We start from the raw sequence: 23,608 nt of genomic DNA, 5'->3' as shown, positions 1-23,608 counted from the left end.
AGCCCCTTCCTCGCTGGTGTGCATGAACCGCACTCTCCCCCGAAGCGCCAGCTCCTTCCAGAGCAGCGGGCAACTGGAGACCGTCGGTTTCTCTGCCAGGCTCGGGCTCGCCCGGGGAGCTGTCCTTGGTGCTGCGTTGCTGCACAAGGCCACCGCTCCTCCCGTCCCGTCCCGGCCCGGCCCTTCCAAGCCGCCCCCGTGGCCCGGCCTCGGAGGCGTTTTTGGCACTGCTAGGCCCCACCGTTGCGGCTGTGCTGGACCAGACCAAGGACCCCCTGGGGCCACCATCCCAGCCCCACAGTGGCCAGCCAGAGGCCCACAGCAAGCCCAGCAGCAAACAGCAGCCCTTGTGACCCCTGGCAGCGGATGCAAGGCTGTGCCTGCGGGGTTCCCAGCTCGTCTCCCGCTGCCCAGGCACTCAGAGACCCGGATCTTGGGAGCTTCAGCAAGCTGGCTGCAGCTTCTGCTCTCGGACGGTGCCCTGGGACAGGGGCCACAGTCTCCTGGCTGCCCAGCAAGCCAGTTCTGCCAATTCTGCCTCACTCTGGACTCTGCCCATCCAGGACCAGGTATAGCGATGGATACGCTCCTCTTCCAGCCCTTGCCAGGGACATGTGGGTTACCTTTAACGGACAGAAGGGAAAGCCAGGTGCTCCTTCTACAAGAGTCTAACTGAGGGGCTGCTAGGGGTGATTTGAAACAGTGGCTCGGAAATGCCTGTTTCCACGCTGAACCCAGCCTGACCCCTGCACATATGCCCCCCGCACACACACCCAGCTTTACATCTAAATCCCTAGTGACAGCTTATACCCCCTTGCACGGTGAAAAAAATGTTCTGCTCCTATTTAAAATGTACATTTCACACATGCGCACGCACACAGCGCATTCTAAGGAAACGTGCCAACTGACTTGGCCATGGCGCCGCTTGCTCTTGCCAAGACTTCTGCATGGAACCCCTGAAGGCCACTTCTAACGTTACACTCCCAAGTCAGAGGCGCTCAGGGCATCCCTGCGAGATCCCGTGCTTTCGCAGCAAACCTGCGGACCAAAGCACTCTGCAGAAAGCGCCCAGCCTGTGGCGCGGTTCCCCACCCTTCTGGTGCACGCGCTGCATCTTGGCAGTCCCGTGGAACCCGCTGCTGCGGGGAGTGGCGAGGAGCAGAACGCCCACCAGCAGCAACGCAGGGAAGAAGCGCTGGCCGGGAAGGGGGAGAATGGCTCAGGCCACGGGGGAGGCTGGTCCCAGGCCTGCAGCATGCACCCCTGGGGGCCACTCTCCTCCTGGTGGGAGGCGCCAAGGCCAGCGAGGGGGGCCAGCCGCCATCTGCTGCAACCACCCTTAGGGTCATTCCCTCCGCTGGAGGCAGGGGGTGGCCTTCCTGCTTCAGCCGTCTCCTCTCGCTTGCCAGCCTACTTGCAAGGGCATGGAGCCCTGCGTGGCGCAGCAGAGAACGGATCGGGGAGGCAGGGGGCTATGGGCAGCAGCACGGGGGGTGGCGCGAGGGCCCCACCGGCCCCCCTCCGACCACACACAGGCCTTTTGCTTGGCGCCTCACGGACAGGGGCTCGCGAGGGCCGGCCGGCACTTCAGCCACAGGGGCAAGGCCGTTTCTGCTGTGAGCCCCACACTCATTTCCTCACAGCGCTGGGCCGGGCATCTTCCCCGGTCCTGTCCTGTCGGCACCTGCCCTGCAGCACCCACGCCGGGAGGCAGGTGCCGACAGGACAGGAATCAGAGAGCCTGAATCAGAGAGCCTGCGGCCTTCCGGCCGATGGGTGAAAGCAGCACCACTACCCAGGAAGGCTAAGAGCAAGGACACGACCCCCGGCCCCCTCAATTCCCAGCATGGCACAGCTCTGCAGCACCCTCCCTTCATTCAGGGCGGCCCTTCCAGCCTGGAGCCTCCACGGCATCTGGCCACAACTGCACCGCCGCTCGGTCCCCGCTGGCCGGCCGACAGCGGCAGGGACGACGCAGCAGGCCTCGTCCAGCCCCCCCCCCCGCCCCAGCACCATCTTGCATTTCTACCCTGCTGCGGGGAACCCAAGGCGGCTTGCACAGACCTCCGCTCCATGCTGTCCTCACAACAACCACCCTGTGAGGTAGGCAGAAAAGATTCAAAAGCCGCCCTCCAGGCAATTCACAGATCATCGGTGAAATGCGGCGACCAATGAAGCTACCAGAGCAGCTGCAGCGGCATCAGCACATCGCGCCCACAGGTCTCCCGCTCTGGGCCCTCCGCCTCAGCCCACTGCTGCCTTCTCGACCGAGGGGGCGTGGACAGACTTCCTGTCCCCACTGCGGCCCAGCGTGCAGGGCCCCATGGGAGGGGGGGTGCTCTGGGCACCGCCCCTCACAAAGGCACCACTCCTTCTGCAAGCTGGATCAGGCCCCAGGGTCAAGGAGAAACTCAGGGCTCTGTGGGCGAGAGTGAATATCCAACATACAAGTTCTTGTTTTAAAAACATGATCACAGATAATGTGAAGCATTTAAAAAAGGTAACTCGAATGATTTCAGTTTACACTCTTTGATTTTTTAAAGCCTAATTTATCAGAATTTTATCCTGCCCCATTAGCCATTAGGCTTCCTTGAAGGAAACTTGAATGGACTAAGAGACAGTGCGCTTTTAAGTCATGCTGAGAATCCCCTTTTATGTCCCCAACTAAGCTCTCAACTCCCCCTCAGTAAATAACCGAATAAATAGATAAATCGGTGTGCGGCGTGAGGGCACGCTCTCTCTGATGGACCAAGCGAGGGCATGTGACGCGATCCCACTGTGACAGGCGGAGTGAGAGATGCGATAAAGATGCAGAGCAGCGAGGGCGCAGCGCCGAAACCAGAGCAGAGCAGCTGCCCATGGAGAAGAACGGGACTTGTTGCTCTGCGGAAAGCGAAGGGAGATCACCAGGAGCGTCCTGCGGCCGGCCAGAGCGAGCGGCTGCAAAAGGCCTCTGGCCCCCAGCCCTCAGAGGATGGGGGGGCAGGAGGGGCTGCAGCAGGTGGGGGAGGGCTGTGCTGGGCTGCGTACAAAGCCATTTTCTCACAAAGGGAGCAGGAGGGGGCTGGGCTGGGGCTCCGCTGCCCCCTCCGCATCCTCGCAAAGGCCTTGTTATCCTCTTAGGGTGACTCCGGAGATTGGAGCCCAATTCACTGGCGCCTGAACGGTTATCTGACAGGAACAGTGGCAGTCATCTCGCCTTACCTACGACCGACCGCCGAGCACAACATTCGACTCCAAGCAAAGGCAGGGGGTGGGGGCACGAGGGAAGGACACCTCCAGAAAGGAGGGCAGGGGTGCTTCAAAAAACAGCTTGTAGCTTTTCATTCGCCGCGGTGTCACGGCACTCCACCAAATTGTTACCCTAATGGAAAGGACGGCCTTTGGAAATGAACTGTATTGAGAAGAGAGGATAAAATTAATGAGATAATAGCCAGGCCAAGGACCTGAAGAATACGTCTGCCCTCAACACGAGGGGCTTGTAATTCCTTTTCTACAACACAAACCCTCCGATCTAAAGGCTGCTCCCATCCGTCCAGCAAGCCCTGCTCCGACAGGAAATTTCATTAATGCTGGAAAATAGGAAAGGTATTAAGCGTGGATAATGAAGGCCAGCAAGTGAACAGTGCCTTAAGATAGTCTTCTTTCTAGCCTTTGTAATGGGAGGCATGAACTTTCCCTTCAAATCCATTTCTAATCCATTTGAAATACTACAGCAAATTATCTTCCCTTCAGCCCGAAAGCGGCCAGCCAATTTACTCCGAATAGAAGTGACAATGCAACAGAATTTATCGCCATAACCTTGACTACACAAGGTTGAGAGTTGGCTTTCCCTCACCCCCAAACTGGGGATGGAAAGCAAAATTTTAAATTATTTTTTTTAATGGCAGGGGGAGAAAAAGAAAGAAGGCTAGGGAAATCGAGGGGCACCATATGCGTGTGTCTTTAAAAAGCCAAGCGCCACTGTCCAGTGTCAAATGCCAGAAAGCCATGCTGCGAGGCGGGGACAGAACATGGGGTCGGAGTTTTCACTTAGGCTACGGAGCAAATCCACAGCCTTCTTTTCCTTGAGAGGCAGCTGATGATCACCCCTCTGGACCTTCCCCTCGTAAATTTGCTGAGGATTTGAGCCACGGCACGTCAGCGGCACCGGGGGGCCTCTGAGCCCTGTCCACGTGCACATGAAGGGGCTGATCCATCTCCTCTGTTCCCGAGAGTGAAGCCCAGCTGCATCTCCTGGATCCTTCTCCACGAAGAAACAGCGCGATGGAATGAGAAAGAGCATCCCAGTGTGGCCAAAGGAAACGCTTCTTACGTGAAACGCGGCTGCTGGCGCTGCAACTCACCGGCAGCCAAAGTAGAGAGAGAAAAGGAAGGAAGGTTTTAGCCTGCTGCAGCTGCGACCCGTGGTTCAAAGGCTAGGACACAGCGGGTGTTCGGGGTCCACTGGAATCCTTCATGTTTGTCTCCACACAATGTTTCAGAGAAAAAAGTGTGGCTGCGCATTAGCCGATACACTGAAAACTGTCTGTGAAGGAGGCGTGCAGTTCATGGACAGTGAAGGACCTGCTCACTAGGGTTGGGACAACCCTGCCAGCTCTTGTGCTCAGCCCAGTCCTCCAAAATGAGCTGAGCCAAACCCTCACGGGCCCCTGGCTGCGCAGCTGGCAGCCTTCTCCGGGATCCGCTGCAACAGCCCAAGGAGCACGGAAGAGGGGCGCTGCTTGCTGAGCGGCCGTGCAGGCCTGCGATCCTTGCGAGACCCTTGCAACCAGCCTTCTTCAGTGCCAGAGGTGGCTGCTCAAACAGCAGCTGCACCTCGTGGGCAAGAGGGGCCCTGCCTGCACAGCACAGGGGCTGCATCCCCACGGAGTGCCCTGCGGATGCTGGGTACACTCGCCAGGAACTTGGATTTCGGGCCACTGTAAGCAGACTTGAGTGCGGGGAGCCAGGCCAAGGGAAGTCAACGATTCCTGCCCCAAAACAGATTCCCCACAGATCCCTCCCCTCAGCATGCGTCTACCACTTATCATAGTGTGGCTAGCTGAAGGATGCTGGGAAATGTAGTCCTTCACATCAGGAGAGCACTGGATGAAGGCAGGTTGACGTAAGCCCTCCCTTAGTCGCATTCACTTCTTCTTCCCAGGTTCCAAATTCTGGGAAAAGAAACCACCGCCAACTGCTCTTCTTGGTGAAGCACTGATATGAATTTGACAAAACGTACTTTGTTGGCAGAACCTGAGACTTTGGGCTGCAGAACATGGGTCTGGAGGTGCAGAATGGTGCCAACAAGGCAGAAAAGATCCCGAGCACAGATGACACTCGTACCCTTTAAGGTGAGGGCGGCCACCAGGCGCAACCCGGCCGGCTCTGAGGATGGGACAGCCCTGAGGCTCGGCAGCTGGCGCGGCTCCATCCACCGCTAGGCAGGGAAGTCAGACTTCTCAAATGCCAGCCGAGTCCCCCTTGCTGGCACTTGGCTCGCTTCTGAGAACAGATGCTCAGCAAGGAGATCGGAGGATGTTTCTAGGGTAGCCTCAGAAGACCCAAAATTAACTGCACATTTCCTTCCATGGGAACATGAAATGGAGCTCAGCTGAGAGACCGCAGGAGGAACTCCGCAGCAGCATCTCAATTTCGGCAATTCCCTGGACCGCTGCATAACAGGTTGAGTCTATTCAGCACTCACCTCTGGAACAATCCCGCATTTCAGCACAAAGCTCTCCCTTGGTAGCCATTTGACTAATGACTTTTTTCCTCCAAAAGTCTCTGAAACAGACGCTTCTCATTCCCATGCCACTGCACAGAGATCCAGGGCTGTTTCTGAACAGCATTTTTGCCTGTAAGCCTTTCCCCAAAGGGGAGCAGTAATGGGATTCCCCCTGCCTTAAACACCTCCCGAGGCCACCTGCAATTCTCAGTGCCAGCAGCTTCGACTCTCGCTGCAGAATCGGGGTACTGGTGACGCTAATGAGTCCGTGTGGCGCAGCGGCAAAGAGGGCCGGACTGCGGAGGGCTGGGTTCTAGTCCCTACTTAGCCACGAAGCTCACCGGGGTGACTCTGGGCCAGCCATTGCCTCTCAGCCTGACCCACCTCACAGGGTGGTTGTTATCGGGATAAAATGGAGAGGAGGGGATCCCGTACGCTGCCCTGGGTTTCTCGCAAGAAGAGGAAGGGCAGGGCACAGGTGCAAAGCGACGACAATGTCTGCCAAGTCACAAACAAGCGGAAAGTGAGATCAGGGTGCAAACACAAAATCTCAGCCCGCGCCATCACCCACTTTCTCCTGCGCGCACGCGCACGTGCACACAAACCAGCAGTAGGCGCGGCCGCAGCAAGAACCTGCTTGTCCAAAGCCCTGTCTCGGCTGCAGCCGTCAGAACTGCACAGCACAAGACTCAGCCAATAGGCTTGCATGGAACAGACCAAACCACAAGAAAAAAACATTCATGAAAACAACACGCAGTCACACAGAAGCACGATTTTAAAGTCCATCCCGCCATTATTTTCCAGTTTTTAATGCAGGATGCTATTGTCAAAAAGGGGATAAATTCTTTCCTGCAAGGATTTTCCAAGAAATTCCCTGTGAAACTCTGGGGGCGCCACCCTGTGCATGCGTACACGGAAACCGGGCTATGGGACCCAGCAGCCCCAGCAAGCATGGCCAGTTGCATGGCGGGGCCTTCCCCTGGCCAGTCATGCTCAGGCCCACAGCCTTGTTCAGTTACTCCGCCGTGCCGCCCAGCGGCCGCAGAGGGAGGGAAGGCGGGCCCTCCGACTGAGCAGCACCCCACGGGCTTGCTTTGAGTGCATTTGAACGGTGGGCATGTCATTACTGTGGTGCACAGTATACTGGTTTTAATGCTTTATATTTGTAATTGTTGTTCTGTATTATTTGCATTTTGCTGTAACCCATCAAGGGAGCCGTATGGCTAATGGGGCAGGTTAGAAATTAGAGAAGTAAATAGATAAGGATCCTTAACAATAAGGATACGGCTCCAGCAAGTCACATTCTTTTACAGTGATAATTAAAGAGAGTCACATAAGCACAGGAGCCCCTATCCAAGCGATAACTAAGACAGTTATGCTGTTCGTGTAAAAACATTTGTGGCACCAAGGCAACATTTTGGGCAGGGTGGCACCCTCCCCCACCACTTCTTCCACCCTTGTTTAATTAAGGCCCTTTCGGTGCAAAACAGTCACTTTCTGCAATATGTTAAAGAAAAAAGCAGGGAGCTTCACGCTAACGATGCGATCTCGGCCACTCAGAATCTCTGTCACCACAGCAAAGCTGCAAAGATGTCACATCATCAATCAGCATTGGCTATATGACATAATAAAGCCAATGGAGAGTGAAGGCGAAGCTTCCCACCTCTTACTCGGAATGGGCACTCACCGGAAGCTTTTTATGAGTGGGCAGCTGCTGATTAAGTAGCTTCACCAAAAGGTCCCCCTCCCTTAAAGTGTTCTGCCTAATAGGATTACTATGCCTGAACACTTAGCCTGGCCTTAGTAACCCTTTTACTCTGAACTCTGGAAGGGAAGAATCCAAAGGGGAATCAGATCCAAAGTCAGGGGTGCCCAAGCTCGGATCCTAACAGAGACCAGGATAAGGCGCAACAGAACAGGGGGGGCAGGACAAGGTTGCACACACAGCCAAAACGGCCATTCAAGCCTTTAATGGAGCAGCCCATGAATATCGGGGTGGGGGCTGAACTCTGTGCACAGACCAAACCCAGCCCACCCAGGTCCTCCAACCCTCTGGAAACGCCCTCTTACCTCGGTACTCCCGCTTTCCACCGATCATTCGTGGTTTTCCAGCTTTTGTGGGGGTTTCCCCCCATTCTAAAAGTTTTAAATCCCTCCCCTAAGGATTAGCTACTGACACAAGAGCTTCCAGCTAAGCCATTCTGCTCTCTGGACCCCGGAGCTGGAACGCAGCCCCGAGAGCTTCTCAGAAGCAGAATCTGGCCCCTGGACTGAAAGTGGATCAACCCCTCGACGGAGGACTGCCCCTAATCATGGCTGCTCCCACCTGGCCCCTTGCAGTAAAGTACCTGAATGCAAAGCTCTCAGCGACAGCACCCGGGGCTGGCTTGTCAGCACCAAGCCCCCCACGAAGATTGGACATATGAGTCCAACCTCTGGCCAGCCTGGGGGGCCACAGCTCTCCAGGACACCCAGCAGAGGCCCTGGCCTGCCCTCCCTCAAGATGCTTTCCAACGGGGTTGTCCGGGGCAGGACCCAGGACACCTGGCAGGCAACACGACTGCCTAGCAGGGACAAGGGGTGCACCTCTCCAACAGGTGGACAAGCCCCGTGTACCCCCAGCCTTCCCCACAACCAAGCAAGACGGTGAAGAAAACGCCTCACCTGAGACAGGGAGGCTGCTTCCGCTATCACTTATCGGTCAATAATAGCCAAAGCGCAGGAGGGGGTTTAACGGCTCGGGCAGCAAAAGCAAAACAAGAAGAGCAAATAGCCTGTAACGTCCCATGACACGTCCCTGAGTCTGACCGCTCCATTACTTTTTCCACCTCGTCATTTCCAGAGGCCTGCACAAGAGGGGCCAGGTGTCAACAGACTTTCTACAACCTTCGCAATCTCCCTTTTGTTTCTGCCCAAGGCAGCATCGCATGCAAACTGAAGCCAGCATTTGGGGAATTTAGAATATAATTCCCTGTTACCTGGGCAAGCAAGAGAGGCAGAGGCAGAGAGGCAGAGGCAGAGGCAGGAAGCAAGTGCAAGCAGTGCAGGTTTCAGTAAAGGGGGGAAGTGAAGGATTGGCAGATGGCAAGGCATAGTCCATCACTGGCCTGGCACAGTTTCTTGCTCCTGCAGTTTATGGACAAGCCTGCGGGGAGGCCATGGAGATGCACCCTTGGAGTTTAACAGAGAATGGCCTCGCTGGCTCAGACAGAGGCCTGCATCCTCCTCCGCTCTGCTTCCACTACTCAGCCGACCGGTGCCTCCATTTGTTCCCCTCGCACACTCCAGACAGTCCTCTCCAGCCAGGGCCCTCCAGATGTGCAGCTCTGCAGCTTCTCGCAATGGGAACTGCAACCAAGGGCCAGGAGGGCTAGGAACACACCTGGGGCGCAGGTATCCTCTGCCTTCAGAAGCTGCTTGGGCTGAAAAGCAGAATCCAGCAAGGAATGCCCCCATTCTCACAAGCAGAGTGCGGAGGCCAGACTCTGGATTGCCCCGGCGTCTGGTGTCGAGGGCTATGCTGCTGCTCTGCCATGGAGATGCCATTTTCTCCCCTGTGACTTTCTCCCCCTCCTTTTAAAGCCATCTCTAAACGAATGGATTTCATGCTTCAGCCAGGAGGCAATTAAGAGTGACAAAAGGACCCCCCGGCTGCCATCCAGGCACGAATCCAGCCTTCCCACGCCGGCCCCCCCTGCACTGGCTGGGCATGCAGGCACCTGTAGCTCAACGCACCTGGGGGCATCCACTGGAGAAGGATGTCCCAAGCTGAGGTGGGCACGGAAAGGGAGAGACGTCCCTTACGGCGGCCTCCCGCAAACCGCTGAGCTCAGCCACTCCTCAAGGCTGCCGGGTCACATCAGAAGTGGGCTCCTTCAGTAGGCTTACGCTGCCCAGACGCCTCATTATTTGGGGGATTAAAAAAAAAAGTGTTTCTCTGCTAATTTGAAAGTGTTGTTAATGTCAAGTCGCTTAATTGCAACTGCCTTTCCTAATATAGTCGGGACCGGTTAACTAAACTGCACTGACAAATGAAACAATTTACTGACTGGGCTGACCATCACCTGGTGGGGTGACGGAAGGAACGCCAGGCATCCCAGCGCATCTCCTGGCAGCCACTCCAGAGCAGGCAGAGGCCCGGCGCGACGGCCACTTGCAGTCCCGAATCTCTTCCCCTTCCCTCTGGCTTGTGAAGAACCACATTCCAGCCGTCCTCCAGAAGCGGTGCCGCAGCGCTGAGAGCGAAGGGGTGACAGTTGGGGGCTGAGTTCAGGCTGACCTTTTGGGCGTGACAAGCCCTTCCCAGGGCATCCTCACTGGGCACCTTGAGGCCACTGCTCCGCTCCAGTCACGTAACCCTGATGAAAAACACGGCAGGGGTGGGACGGGGTGGGGGGGAGAGCGAAAAGGGCCAGGACACCCCTTCAGCAAAAGCAACAGCCGGTGCGGACAAAGGCGTTTTCGATGCAGCACTTCTTTTTGCCGTCCTGCCACAGGACCCAAGAAGTTGGGGGAGGCTTTCATACCTCCAGGAGCTGGGACTTCGGTCTTAGAGGACTGACTCCCCAAAACCACTAGGTAATGCTACCTAAATCAGATTCAACTGACTTTAATTACCTAGAACTGCACCTGAAATTACCCCCTGTGTTGTTAATATACAGACTGTTCACTATCTGCCTGGGATCCAGGGGCAAAAAGAGGCAGCAGGCACTGGCCAGGATGGAATCCACTGCTGAGACCAATGCAGGCAAAAATCCTTGCATTTTATTTTTTTCATTTCATTTCATTTCTGTAAAACTCTCTGGGAGGGTAAACTGAAAAAAGTGCAGAGTTAATTTATCTTGGTTCATAACCACTGGACAGGGGAGGAGAGGTCGGGGGCTCTCCCAACTGGAGACATCCAAAAAGAAGCTGGGCAGCCCTCTGAGTGGGGTGGTGTGACTTGGTGTCCTGCAACAGCAGGGGGTGGACTGGATGGCCTTCTGGCCCCTTCCAGCTCTACCCTTCTGTGGTTCCATGGAAACTCTGGAATGCCATGTCTAGAAGAGCTGCTTGGGAGGGAGGCTGCTGCTGAAAAAGCAGCCCTGCCAGGTGGCTGTTTGTATGGCAGGAGCAGACGATGGGCCAGCTGGCTAGAGCTCTGTGGACAAGCAGGCCCCCAGGGGAGGGGTGATCCGCACAGTCAGGGGCTCCAGGAGACGCCCACTCTTCACGGTAGGGGCAGAGCAGCCGAGCAACCTTTCTCTGGACACTGCCCTGACCGTGCGCATCCCCCGGTCGCTCTGGGCATTTGGGAGGGGGCGGCCTGCAGGGCCTCACCCACCATGCCCTGCTTCTTGGCTCCCAGAGGAGTCTGGCTGAGCAGCGGCAGAAACCAAAGGCAGGGCTGGGTGGCTCCACCGCAGCCTGATCTAGCAGAGGGTCCTTGTGCCGTTACGTTTGTTTCCAGTCTGCAGCCTCGTGCCCTGAAGATGCCCCCAGAGTTCCCATGGACCCCGTGTCCCTAATTCCATGGCAGTGACCGAATGGGCTCACCGAGTAGAGACCCCCGGGCACCTGAGGGACACCAGCACATGCCTGCCGGCCACTGTAAGAGATGGCGATCGAGGGCTGGGCAAACCAACTCCCATTTTTCCCTCAAAGGCGCTCTCCAGGAAAGCTAACTGCTGGCCAAAGCAGAGGTTTCAAATCCGGTTTAGCCCCTGTGATTCACTGAGGCAGAAGCGGGATGGGAATGTCAAGGGGAAAAGGAGATTTAAGGCACACCTGTTCCCAGGACTTCATTATCTGGGCCTTGTCCTGGCTGGCTACTTAAAGCCAAGTTAAGGCTGTTCAATTCCTGTGTCTGCCATCATGTATAAAAATGATTCAGAGGCGCCCATCAGGGCCCGGGGATTGGCTCGGCCATACGGATGGCACTGCCAGCATTACAAAAGGATATTGCGCCGTTATTAAAGGGTCGGGGCTAGTTTATGTGCTCACATCTATTCAATTGGTATTTCGATCAATGAACGCGTTACAAGCTTTCCCTTTAAGAGCCCTAATAAACAACAAGATGGAAAGTAAAATTCTCCATAAAATGACACTTTTAAAAATCCATTTCAACCAGAGCTATTGGTACTTTGCAAAGCAGGCTGAAAACCAACAAAAAGAGAAGTGGGGGTGGCAGAGGAAGGAGAGAGAGAGATTGCTCTTCTCCTAAAGTTTAAAAGTTCAGGCTGCAACTTTGCAACGCTCTGGAAGTTCCAGCAGACGCTCCTTAGAGCAGCCGCTGACACTCTGGCCATCGAAGCGCGTTCCCCACGCAGAGGCGGCGCTGGAGGCAGAGCCCACTGGGGGCACCTTCTGGCTGTCAGACCCCCCCCCCCGAGTGCACACGCGCATGCGGCCAGTGGCCGGCGCATGGCAGCAGGGCAGAGGCCTGTTTCACCCAGGGGGTGTGCAGCTAGCGGAAGGTGCCGCTCACCCTTCCAGAACTGACGGAAAAGCTGCTCTCCTCGTCCAGGGAGGACGGTGTGCTTCTCTGAGCCCCGGCGAAGGGACGCCGCAGCTGCTGCTCCTCTCCCAGGAGAGACAGGGACGCTCAGGAAGTTGGTGGAGGCAGCAGCAGGAGGCCAGCCCCCGACTGACTCCCCACACCTGGAGTTTGCGAGAGCTGAGCAGGGCTGCCAGGGAAAGGGTGTTTTGGGGGTGCTCACCGTAAGTCCTGACAACAAATGCCCTGACAGCATGGAATGACAAAGAAGTTGCCAGGAAATTGCCAGAAAATGTTTATCTAGTAAGGACAGAACGCAGCCCTGCTGTCCACGCAGCAGCCAACCACTGTCCACTGAAACCTGTGGGCAGCCCCCTCTTGCCCATGTTCCTCAGCAACTGGCACACACAGGCACATGGTTTTTGATACTCCAGCAGGCATGCAGCCACCATGACTAGTAGCCACTTCTCTTCCAAGGACTGGCCAATCCCCATGCAAGCCACCCAAAGCGGGGACCTGCGCTACATCTTGGGGTTTAATTATTTGCTTTATAAAGAAGCGTGTCTGTTCCCCTCTCCTGAATCTCACACTCCTCAGCTTCTTGGAATGCTGCGGAGTGGGAGAAAAGTTCCAGCATTCTGTTCCAACATTACAGGGGAAATAGCTATTTACAAGTGTGGGTCAGAGGGGGGAAATCAATGCAATTTTTCTGCAAGAGAAGGAAAAGGGCTGTGGCGAAAAAGAGCCCTGGTATCCCCTTGGGGCACAACCCAAACAAACGAATGAAAAGCAACACGCAGGAGCAGGGCTGCATTTCTGCCCCTGCAGCAGAACAGGCCAGGAATCCTCCCCACCAGGACCAAGAACCAGGAAGGGTCGGATGAGTCCTAGTTAACTGCCAGGTGATGCAAACCCAGCCCTCAGCGTGTCCTCCCAGAGAGACTTCGCACACCGACGGCTGTGGTCTCCACACTCAGCAGGCAGCCCCTCTCCAGATGCGCACGCACACCCAGGATCCATGCCGGAGCCTCTACCCCCGAGGGCCTTCCCTTGTGGAAGGAAGGTCTGCGGGTACATGGAGTGGCGCCTGCTCACCCAAGCACAGCGGACACGAAGCGAGCTTGCCATTTTGGGGGGAGCCTCGCCGGTCCAGGCTGCGGGGCAAGGCAGGTTCCAAAGTGAACAGGATCAGCGTTGGAACACCCCCCCCCCCGCCACGTGCCTGAAGGTCTCGCACAAGCAACTCTCCCCCTGCTTCGCCTTCCGCAAGTCCACCACCTGGGCTGTGAGAGAACGCCCTTGGTCCCCCGGGCCAGAGCTCAGCGCCCTCGTGAGAAGGAGACCCACCACTTCGGCTTGGCCTCCCCAGGGCAGCCAGTGCCCTGCAGCCTCCATTCACGCGGCCCAATTAGGAAAGGACGCAGCGCCACAGCCACAATCTCCGCCACAGAGCCGGACGACCGGAACCGTGGTGGGGAGAGGGAACAGAACACCTCCTGCAGAAGGAAAGGTTAAACCATCTGGAGACTTTCCGTGCAGAAAGAAGCATGACTAAAGACCCCTTATAAGTAGACTGCGGAGGAGGGGCACAGAGAGTCCAGCTGCCTGGCTTCTGATGGGGGCTGGAATACCTCACTCCAGTGCTTGAAGAACCACACTGGTTACTGGTCCACTTCTGAGCACAACTGGTGACATGGGCAGTGACCCCCAAAGCTGTCCATGGCTCGCGAGCTTCCCAGAAAAGTCCTGGGTTGCCAACGGGGGAGGCCGGAGGTGGTGGACTTCAGTTCAGGTTCCCAGCGGGGCTCTTTCAGGGTTCTTAGGCTTCACTTTTTGAAAAATAAACACCCTGCACAGAGAAAGCCGGGCAAGACCTCAGCTGCCAGGGCAGGCTGGCTAAGAGGGGGCCATTCCCCAAGTCAGGCCGGGGCCCACCTGGCTCGGCGCCGTCTGAAACAAGCAGCAACCCTGCAGAGTGGCAGGCGGGAGCTGGGCACGGCTCCTTGCTGCTTCCCGTGTCCACCAGAGGCAGAATAAATCATGCAAAGATAAGCAAATATATGCAAAGTTGTTCATGTAGCAGAATCTCGGCTTTTCCTCATTTCCTGACACACTGGAAATGCTCCGCCTCAAGAGTTATTAAGGCAATTTAAGGGCTAGGTGGGAAGGACACTGGGAATTCAGATGAGAAATGAGCCATTAAATAGTCTTGTCCCATAGCTGAGGTACCAATAACGGGAATTCTACCTGGTCGGTCAACTGCTGAGCACTCATGCCCCCAAACAAACACGAAACATTCCTGCTTGGGGAGAGGAAGGACCTCCGGTTTTAGCGGCGCCTCCCAAAGGACGTCAAGCGTGCTTCTGGAGCTAAAGTGAATGAGCTGCTGACTTTCCCTCCCTGCTTGGTCTGTGCAAATGGGCCCATCAAGTCCCTGGAAACATTGAATTAACAACGCCATAAAATTGGGCTGAAGCCGCGTCTGTGACAGCATTAGTCACTGAGCTGGCAATCAGCCGCACACGGGGCCACCGAAATGGGGACGGCGAGGGAGGCACCCAGGGGAGCGCAGCCTGGGAAGCGCTCCGCCTGCGAGGATGAACAGCCAGCAGAAAGGCGCTGTGAAGCCACTGCGGCTGCCCCCAGAGAGCAGTCCCCGGAGGACGGGCACGATCTGCATCATTTGTGGCTCTGTCTTGCATCTACTCGGAGCCACATCTTTGCCAAAAGCCCTAATGCTGCCCCCGCTCCACACACACACACACACACACACGCACGCCAGTCCATCTCCATCGAGCTTGCCATGCAGGCAGCAGCGTGGTTAGTGTTCATCTAACCAGACAGGCAGAGCACAACATCAACGCTGCGTTGATTATACTATTATTGGGTTTATTTTGTCTATTTATTACAAGAGTTTAATTGCATTATTTTATTAATGTTAGTATTGATATTTTATCATAAAGGCTGCCCAGAGAGCATTGTGCTAACGGGTGGCTTTTATACAAATTTAATTAATTAGCTACATGAAGGAGAGGAATGCCTGGAACCCAGAAGGTGCTCCCCTCCCCCAGGAGGGACCGGAGGGCTGCGCATCTATCCCCCCCCTTGCGAAGAGCCTCCGCCTCCGGTGAGAAAAAGCCCTTCCCAATGGCAAGGCGGGTGCTGCTGTCACCTCTCGGGAGGCTGGGAGGCACCCCAGGGACGGGGGCGGTGGGGCTGCTGCCCCTGCGTGTTCCTGCCCGTTGCCCGGAGCAGGGCCTGTCTCAGCCACGGGCATCCACACGGGCTGGAGCACCCAACGCCCCCTGGCTGTGGGCACCGGAAGTGCCCCAGGGGCGCCGTGCGGCACCCCTCTGGGCCTGCCCTTGCTCCAGTCCACCACCACAGGATGTGCTGCTCAGAACTGGCCGTGCTGGGCAAGTTGCCCTGGAACAGCAGCGGCTGAGGCTGCTCGCTCGCTCCCTCTCCCTCGCTTTCCCTGCCCCTCTCTTCTCCCACCCGGCTGGTCTGCCCAAGGTGCCAGGAGCCTGTGCCCCATCTGGAAGAGAGGAGGGGGGAGAAAGGCAGGTGGCAGAAAGCTCAGCTGAAAGAGGTGAGACGGGGCAGCACGGTCCTCGCGAAGTCCAGCAGTCTAGACGGCTGTGCAGGTCTTGTCTTCTGCTCTGACGTGCTTGGGGACAGACCGTGGCTGCTGGGAAGACCCGTGGCTCCCTGGCGCAGCACGTGCCCCGCATGTGGCAGGTTCCACATCCACTCCCCGTCACTATCCCTGCCTGAAACGCTGGAGAGCCCCCACTGCCGGTCTGTGCAAAGGCAGCCCGGACGTTCCTGAAGTAGCTCTCACACAGAAGGTTTCTCATCAGTGTGGCCCCCGCTTGACATCTGTGATCACCACTTCCTACCTGGCAAGATACCGTTCCGAGCAGATGAGTCAGTTTACACACAGTACCAGAGAAAGAAAGCGGGCTTCTCTGATGTGGAGCGGAAAACTTCCCAACTCAAAATTTTCAAGAAAACCCCCACCAGTGGCCCCCTGATACGGAGTCAGACCATGAGGGGACGCACATCTCCGCTGGACCAGATTGAAGGAGGAAAGAATCAGGAAGAGGGTCACCGGGGATGACCGAGCAGGCATGTTTCAGCCACCTCTGATGGCAAGCAGGGAACCTCCAGAAGAACGTAAAGAGATAAACCAGACCAAAGCAGAGCCAAGATGCACGTGGGCAGGTAAATAAGACGGGGCCGGCTGGATCAGACCAAAGGCCCACTCAGTCTGCGTCCTCCTTCCCACAGTGCCTGTGCCTCTGGGAAATTAATAGAGACTAGTAGAAGCATTTACGGAGAAGCATTTTTATCGCTGTGTTGCATATACAAGCAGCGCAGAAACGTACATAAATACACCCATACATCACCCTACCAAAGACTCTGCCTGGGGTGGTAACTACCAGTGGCGGGTTGCTGCTTACCGCATGCAGGGGGGAGCCTTCTGGCAGCAATTCTCACGCTCTCAAGCACCCCAGCACAGCTCTTAACCCAGCCGCACCGGAGGAGAAACCTAAGTGACAAGCATGAGGACAAGGGCCTTCCCTTCGGGAAGCTGCTGAAATCAATATCGAGCTCCTCGGCACGGCGCAGCCCTCGCCCTGCTCCTGCTCCTCGGCCAGCTGAGCCAGCGATCAGGGGAATCGTCTCTGCCGGGTCCTCCAGGACCGAGCCGGCTCGTTTCAGCCACCTCTGATCGCAAGCGGGTGGGCAAGAGGAGGGAGCGTGGAGACAGAGAGATGGCAATAATTTATGCTCTCCTGCCTATACTTTATGGCTTTCTTAATTCGGCTCCTGCTACTATTAATGTAGTTAATGTTGAGATTATATCTATTTTCTGGCGTCAGACGGTGATTTATTCAAGCCATTTTTCCGGTGCCGGCTCCCACGCTGTTAAATCAAGTGACTTGCCAATTAAGTGCTGACTGGGGGAAGTGGATGCAAACTTAACAGATATCTAACCGCAAATTAAACTGGGGGGGGGGGGTGCACTCCATAGTATTGTGTGGCCAAGCCAACAAACCTTGCTGACTTGGGAGATAGGAAAACACGCATCCCACGAAACAAAAAGAGAGGGCTTTGGAAGGGACGGGCCCCGCGTGGGCATGGAAGTCCTAGCAGCCAGGGTTCCGGCGCCCCCTCTGCCCCCAGGCAAGGCCTCCTTCCCTCAGTGAGGGCAAGGCAGCTGCCCACCGGCCGTCACTCGAGGGAGGGGAGGCAGAGCGATTCCCCTGCTGCCCCAGCTGGGTGCGACGGCGATGCCATCTCTCGGCCAGCCGATGGTGCTGCGCTGGACGTCACAGCTCGCTCGCCTCCATCCCAAGTGCCTGTCATCAAATCCGGCCAACTTGTCTCGTTGGCAGCAGGTGACGCCGCACAGCCCGTTCTGAAAGCTTTGCTCATGCCGTCGTCACCACAGCCCCGGGGCCCCCTGGGCAGGCTGTGCCTGACGGATGACAGATGGGCAGGTTGCAAGCCAGGGCAGGGCCGCCGTGTTTGAGGGAGGAGAAGGCTGCGCTCTGGCCTTAACTGGAGGAAGCCTCTGGGCTTTTTCGGGGGGGGGGGGGGGGCAATCCTCCTTCCCCACAGGAGAGCTTTTGTCCACGCAAAGTCTTGTGTCAATACTGAGGGCATCTCCAAGCCTTGCATGTGAAAAAACCATTACTGAATTCCCCAGGCTATGGAATACAGGCTGGGCTTATTTTTAAACCAAAATGCAAAATATCCTTTGAATGTCCCGATGCCCTGAGCTGCTCTATATAGGAAATGAAGGCAGCCCGGAAATCCGCGTCTCTGCTGGGCAGATTAGCTTATTAGTGTGTGGGGCCCGGCCCCCTACCTGATGCTGGGGGGAGTGGAATCGCCAACGTGGCCCTTGCGGGGAGATGCTGGAGGGGGGGGGGGGGGGTTGGGCGGCATAAAGGTCAGGTAAATAAATGAATAAATAAGTCAAAGAGACTTGTTCTAAAATCAGGACCAAAAGGAATGGTGCAAGAAGAAAGAGAAAATGTCTACGTGCCAAGTTAATCCTTCGACGCCATCTGCATCCTTGCGCTGATTTCACATGTTGTGCTCACTGGCTATTTTTATGTTAGCATATTTTATATTAGTATATATATTGTTGTAAGCCGCCCCGAGGCTTCGGCGAATGGGGCGGCATAAAATGTTTTAATAAATAAATAAATAAATAAATAAATAAATAAATAAATAAATAATATTTAGCTCTGTTACTGCACACTGTCTATCCCAATGGAAGCGAAGCGAAGCAAAGCTGGTCTTCCAAAGGTGGTGTCATTCCAGGGTGGAGGGAAGAGACAAAACGCGCCCACACCTCTAAAGCTCGGAAGACGGCCACTTCAGAGTAAATGAGCTCCTTCTCCAGGAATGGCATGTCCAAACTTCTGTGACTGGAACTCTCTCCTGGGACCAGCTCGAGATTCAGAGAAGCCCCGGCTGGCTTACAAGATGATGTACCCACGAGAAACACTTTGAACTCGTGGCTGTGGCTGCTGGAGAACGAAAGCAGCGTGCATCCTTGAAGGAACACCAAGAGCAGCGGGGAGGCAGGCAGAAGGGGAACGTGGCAAGACCCAGTAGGGCCAGAGGTGAAGGCAGAGTCGGAAACAGGCAAGGATCAGGCACCGACCTGGTGTGGCAGGTCCAGACGCAAGTCAAGACACAAGGGAAGGCACTGCAGGACTGGAAGCCGAGTCAGGAGTGCAAAGTGGACCCCAAAAGATGTGCATTGCCATGGCAACGCTGGTCAGGACTGAGGAGTGTTTCAGCGGATTCTCGTTTGGTCTGCCTGCACGATGGCACTGGTGCCACTCCTGCAAGCACCTACGGAACCGATGCGAATCCCGGAAGGGCTCCACTGTAGAATATGGCTGCACGCAACGCTTTGTGCACAAAGGAGGAAACTGCAGGGGGTATCAGGCCTGCCCTCCTGGTGGCAGGAGAGGAGATGGGTGATACTCCTTGGCCACCAATCCTTGAAAAACCCAATCAAGCTCCCTCCCTGCTCAGAGCTCCTTTCCCCCCACCTTCAGCCTCACAAGATCCTGACCTGGTGGGCAGGAACGACAGTCGGATGCCTGTGGGTTGCAGCTGAGGCCAGCCCATCTTCCCATCCAGCATGCAACCCCACAGATGTACCCACCAAGACCCGCAGTGCAGCGAGGCCCAAAGTGAAGCTTCGGGATGGTGTGACGTGGTGTCCTGCGACACCCAAAGGCCTTCCTGGCCCCTTCCGACTCTGCTCTTCTATGATTCTAAGCTTTCTTGGCCATAGTGGGTCCGTCTCCACCAATGTTCTCACCAAGGATCTCTGCTGCCTTCCCCTCTTCCAGGCACCTACCATGGCCTTCAGCACCACTCTTCAAGCAGTCAAGTGAGAGAGGCAGACACTTAAGACCGAAATAAACAAACAAATCAGCCATAAAAGGGAGGGAGAGGGAAGAGAAAAATGGAGCAGTGCCTGTGTATACCAGTGCCTAAAAGAGGTCTCAAGAATATGGGGATACCTCTAAAAGGATCGGATGCCACAAGAGGCCAACGATGCATGCACATTTATGCCCTCCGTGAGATCCACGAACCACCTTTGCTCAGACCTCAGGACTGATCCTGCCAGGTTTCCGGCTGGAGTGCTGGACACGCAATAAAACGCACTCAGCAGGCATCACCGGGCACCACTCACTCGGCTGCCATGGTATCACCAAAGCCCCACCACTTCCCCTTCAACAGAACGTGACCATCCCTTGCTCACATAGAGACAACTAACATCAAAGCTAACGTTCATCTAGTACAGCTACTAACACAAAGCTTCGTAGGAAAGAGTGTGAGGTGCCCAACGTTTCCGAGTTCCGTAAGACTCTCAAGATGACTATTTTGCTGACCCCAGAGCAGGCACCCTGTGGCCACGGACTGGCAGGCCACCTCCATGCACCGCATTTCAACAAACTGATAAGCACGGCCACGAAAAGAGTAAACCCCAGTTTGGGCAAGATTAGGACCAGGCCTTTGATATATGCCAATAGATTAATATCCTATTGATCACCTTTAAAAGTTTACTACTGCCCTTAAAGCAAGAGCCAAAGCCCTATTTAAAACAGTGCCCAACCATGTACGCCAAACTGAAAAAAATTAACTGTACCGCAAGCCCAGCCTCTGGGAAATTTGCCATCAGTCAGGTAAGGCCAGAGAGTCACCTGGGAAGCCAGAAGTCAAGCCCCGGGGCACCAGGGGCTCCCTGCACGGGGCTGCAAGCACAGTTCAGTCTTGACTTTCGAGGAAGAAGAGGGACATTGACTGGGAAGGGTCAACATCTTGGCGGCCGCTGCAGCGAGGCTCAACGTAAGGCACCACAGACCTCGTGGCACTCTGGAGTCATCTGCACATGGCCTGCAGGGAGTGCTGAGCTCGAAGGCGGCTACTCAAGTAGCACCGGGCAGTGCTGACTGCCTGTCTCCAGTCCTGCCCTGAAATGAGTCTCCCGGGAAGCACCTCCAGCGAGTGGGTCCTTGGACTGGCACAGCTCCTTGTTCCAGTGGGGCAGCCCAGAGGGTGACGGGAGCGGAGAAGCAGTGCTGCTGCACACCTGGGCTGGTGTGGTCACTTGGCCGCTACCTGGCGGATGGTGGGGAGTCCACACGGCCCAGGAGAATCGGAACGCCCACCTGGAAAATGCACGTGATTAAGCCCAGGGGAGAAGGACACCCCAGCCAAACAGGGAGCGAGCAGACACCAGGAGCCAAGGCGACCTGAAGAGAGAGCTCAAGGCTTCCCAGGAACTGACCCCCCCCCAGCGATCGCCAAGACTTCTACGGTCCACAGGCACACTCTGTGCTAAGAGGCCAACAGGCCCTTCAAGGCAAAGCCAGGAGTCTCGGGCCCAGGATCACAGGCACGGGTCCCCTGTCACGTCAGAGCAGCCTTCCCCAAGCTGACATCCTCCGAGAGAACTACAATGTCCAGCATGTGCAGCTAGCCAGCCAGCAGCAGTCCCACACATCCGGTGGGCCCTGGCGTGAGGAAGGCTGCCGCAGGGCCTGCACGGCCACAGGGGGCTCCCGGCACAGCCAGAGCAAGTGGTCTGCCTGGGACCCCTCCACATTCCTACAGCGCTCCATCAAGACCATGCCCGGAGACTCCCCTGCCCCGGAGGGCTCTGCCCACAAGACACCGGGGGCCCTAGCCTGCCCCAACCGCTTCCACATATGCGTTTATTTGCAATACTTCTGTGGTGAACAGTATGAAGTTGAATCAAATAAAAGAATAAAACCAAGGCAGCTGCGCCAGCTCGTGAACTTGTAGAAGTGCCTTTCACATCAGCACTCCGGCAATGCTTCCGGTTAGGTTTCAGGCAGACGCACACACCATCTGCCACAGCAGCGGCCGCCTTTCGTGGGCCAACCCATGCACAAGTCAGCTGGTCGGGAAATTTGACAAACCCTTTCCGCCAATACTTGAAGGTATCCAGACCAATTTGGATTGGCTCCAGATCTGCCAGCACCAAAAGGGACATTTTAAAAGGTTTCTTCAAATTGAAAGTTGCCACATGTGGGAACCAGTCCGGTGAAAGCAGGCCGCTTCAAAGCGAAGCCTTCTAGGCAAGCGACTGCAAAAAGCTCTCCCTAAGACTTGCCACTTCTGGACCACCACTGTGCCCTTTTCCACCAGAGGCGACATTCAAATAGAGAGCGGCCAGGAGTGGAAAAGGTGAAGGAGACTAGAGATGTTTGGTTCAGCAGCGGATAAATAATCTGAAGACTCAACACCACGCCAGGTGGACGCCAGTCGACTTGCAGAGCACCCAAGATATACTTGCAGGAGGCGGCTGAATTTGTTATTTACTACGTAGCCTCTGGAGAGGCCGCAGCAACATTTGATAACGCTCCACAAATTAAAACCATCCAAGAGCCTTGCCTGAAGAAGCACGCCCTGAAACAGTAAACAAGCCAGGTATACGGCCCTTCTAACATCTGGAGCGGCCATTCCAACATGCCGGGCGTCCCAGTGCTTAGTGCTGCAAAAATGGAGACTGGTCCATGGGGCAGGCACCAGAGCTGCGCTTCCAGAGGGGCAGCAGTGTTGAAGCACCCGGGCTTCTGTCGCCCGCTTTTTGGCCGTCTCTGTGCTGCCTCTGGAATCGGCGGCCACCTGCTTTGCAAACTGGGGTGGGAGGACCTGCCCTGGGAAGCCTGGAGCCGCTCCTCAACGCCCTGCGTGGTCTGGGACGCTGCGGAGCAGCCGCGGAAGGGCAAAATGTTCTGCAGCTCAGCCAACCTGAGGGAGAGAGCGCCACAAGGGCGGGAGAGCACGCCAAAGCCCCCGGGGAAGCCCGAGGCAGAGAGGTGCTGCTCGGAGGCACAATCCGCTCATTCGCCTCCCGGGGATGCAGGGCCACACACCCCATGGGGGAGGTGGAGGACGCTTCTCATCCGAGGTCCGCTCACGACGAGCCCCCGCCCAATCCCATGGGACCGACCCCTCGGCCAGAGCAGGCCCCACAGCGGCCTCCTCCGTCCCCCGTATGGCACCGCCACCCCCACACGCATGCGCGCAGCCCCGATGTGCTTAGCAGCTTCGGCGCAACACCTCAGGAGTTGATGGAATCGGTTTCACGTAGCGATTTGTCGCCACAAAAACGGGATCGTCGGCATGCGGCATGCTGCTCGTGGTAACAATGCTGCTAAAGATGTCATGATAGCGTTGCTAATTACGCCAGTCAGGTTCTCCCGCGCGCCCCGCCTCCCCCGCCGCCGTCTCTGGCACCTGCGAAAGGGGGCTTCAGCTCCGGCCCGGATGAGGCGGGGGGCCCGGCTGCTATGGCTTTCAACTCGGCTGTGGCAGGCCATCTCGACGGATCCCAGGTACCTATCATGCCTCTCTGCCAGGGAACGGGAGTCTGAGAGAGAAGCCTACATATCTCCAAATATATAAAAAATAAAACCTTTGAAAGCGGTGCCAAATTAAGAGCCGCAGCTGAGCTGTCAAGCTCCCGCTAGCTGTGTCTTCGCAGCACCTTGCGTGCAAAAACCGTGGCTGGGCCCATTTATTAGGGATGATGAAAGCAGAGGGATCTAAAAATTGCACTCCTTTCTTAATGAGCAGCCGAAGGGATCGGTAAGCATAATTTCAGAGGCTAGTAATATTTTATATAATCGCCGAGTGGTTTAAATTGAAAACCCCCAACTGAATCAATATTTACTGCATTGAAACGAAATGAATAGTAATAAGTCACTAAGTTCCCTGTCCTGTTTCATAAAATAAAAAATTATAAAAATGAGCACAGGCGCAAGGAGACTATCACATTAACTTTTACAGCACTTGGGGAGTCGTAACCGACTCTTCTCATAAAATAAAATTTCAAAAAACCTGCC

The 23,608-nt window shown here is 55.9% G+C and overlaps 1 protein-coding gene across 1 annotated transcript in view; it reads right to left on the bottom strand.

The window, feature by feature from the left end:
• LOC123035272 (zinc finger CCCH domain-containing protein 3-like) overlaps positions 1-20,401 on the bottom strand; it is a 111,104-nt gene extending 90,703 nt beyond the window's left edge. Inside the window, exon 1 of the mRNA XM_044453262.1 lies at positions 20,380-20,401. The gene's annotated coding sequence lies outside the window, so the exon portion shown is untranslated. The remainder of the gene's footprint in view (positions 1-20,379) is intronic.
• Between the last annotated feature and the right edge of the window lie 3,207 nt (positions 20,402-23,608).

This window comes from Varanus komodoensis, unplaced genomic scaffold (genome assembly GCF_004798865.1).
Source record: "Varanus komodoensis strain SLA01 unplaced genomic scaffold, ASM479886v1 scaffold78, whole genome shotgun sequence".
Lineage (NCBI taxonomy): Eukaryota > Metazoa > Chordata > Lepidosauria > Squamata > Varanidae > Varanus > Varanus komodoensis.
The sequence above is the reverse complement of the archived record's forward strand: the minus strand, read 5'-3'. Positions and strand labels throughout refer to the sequence as shown.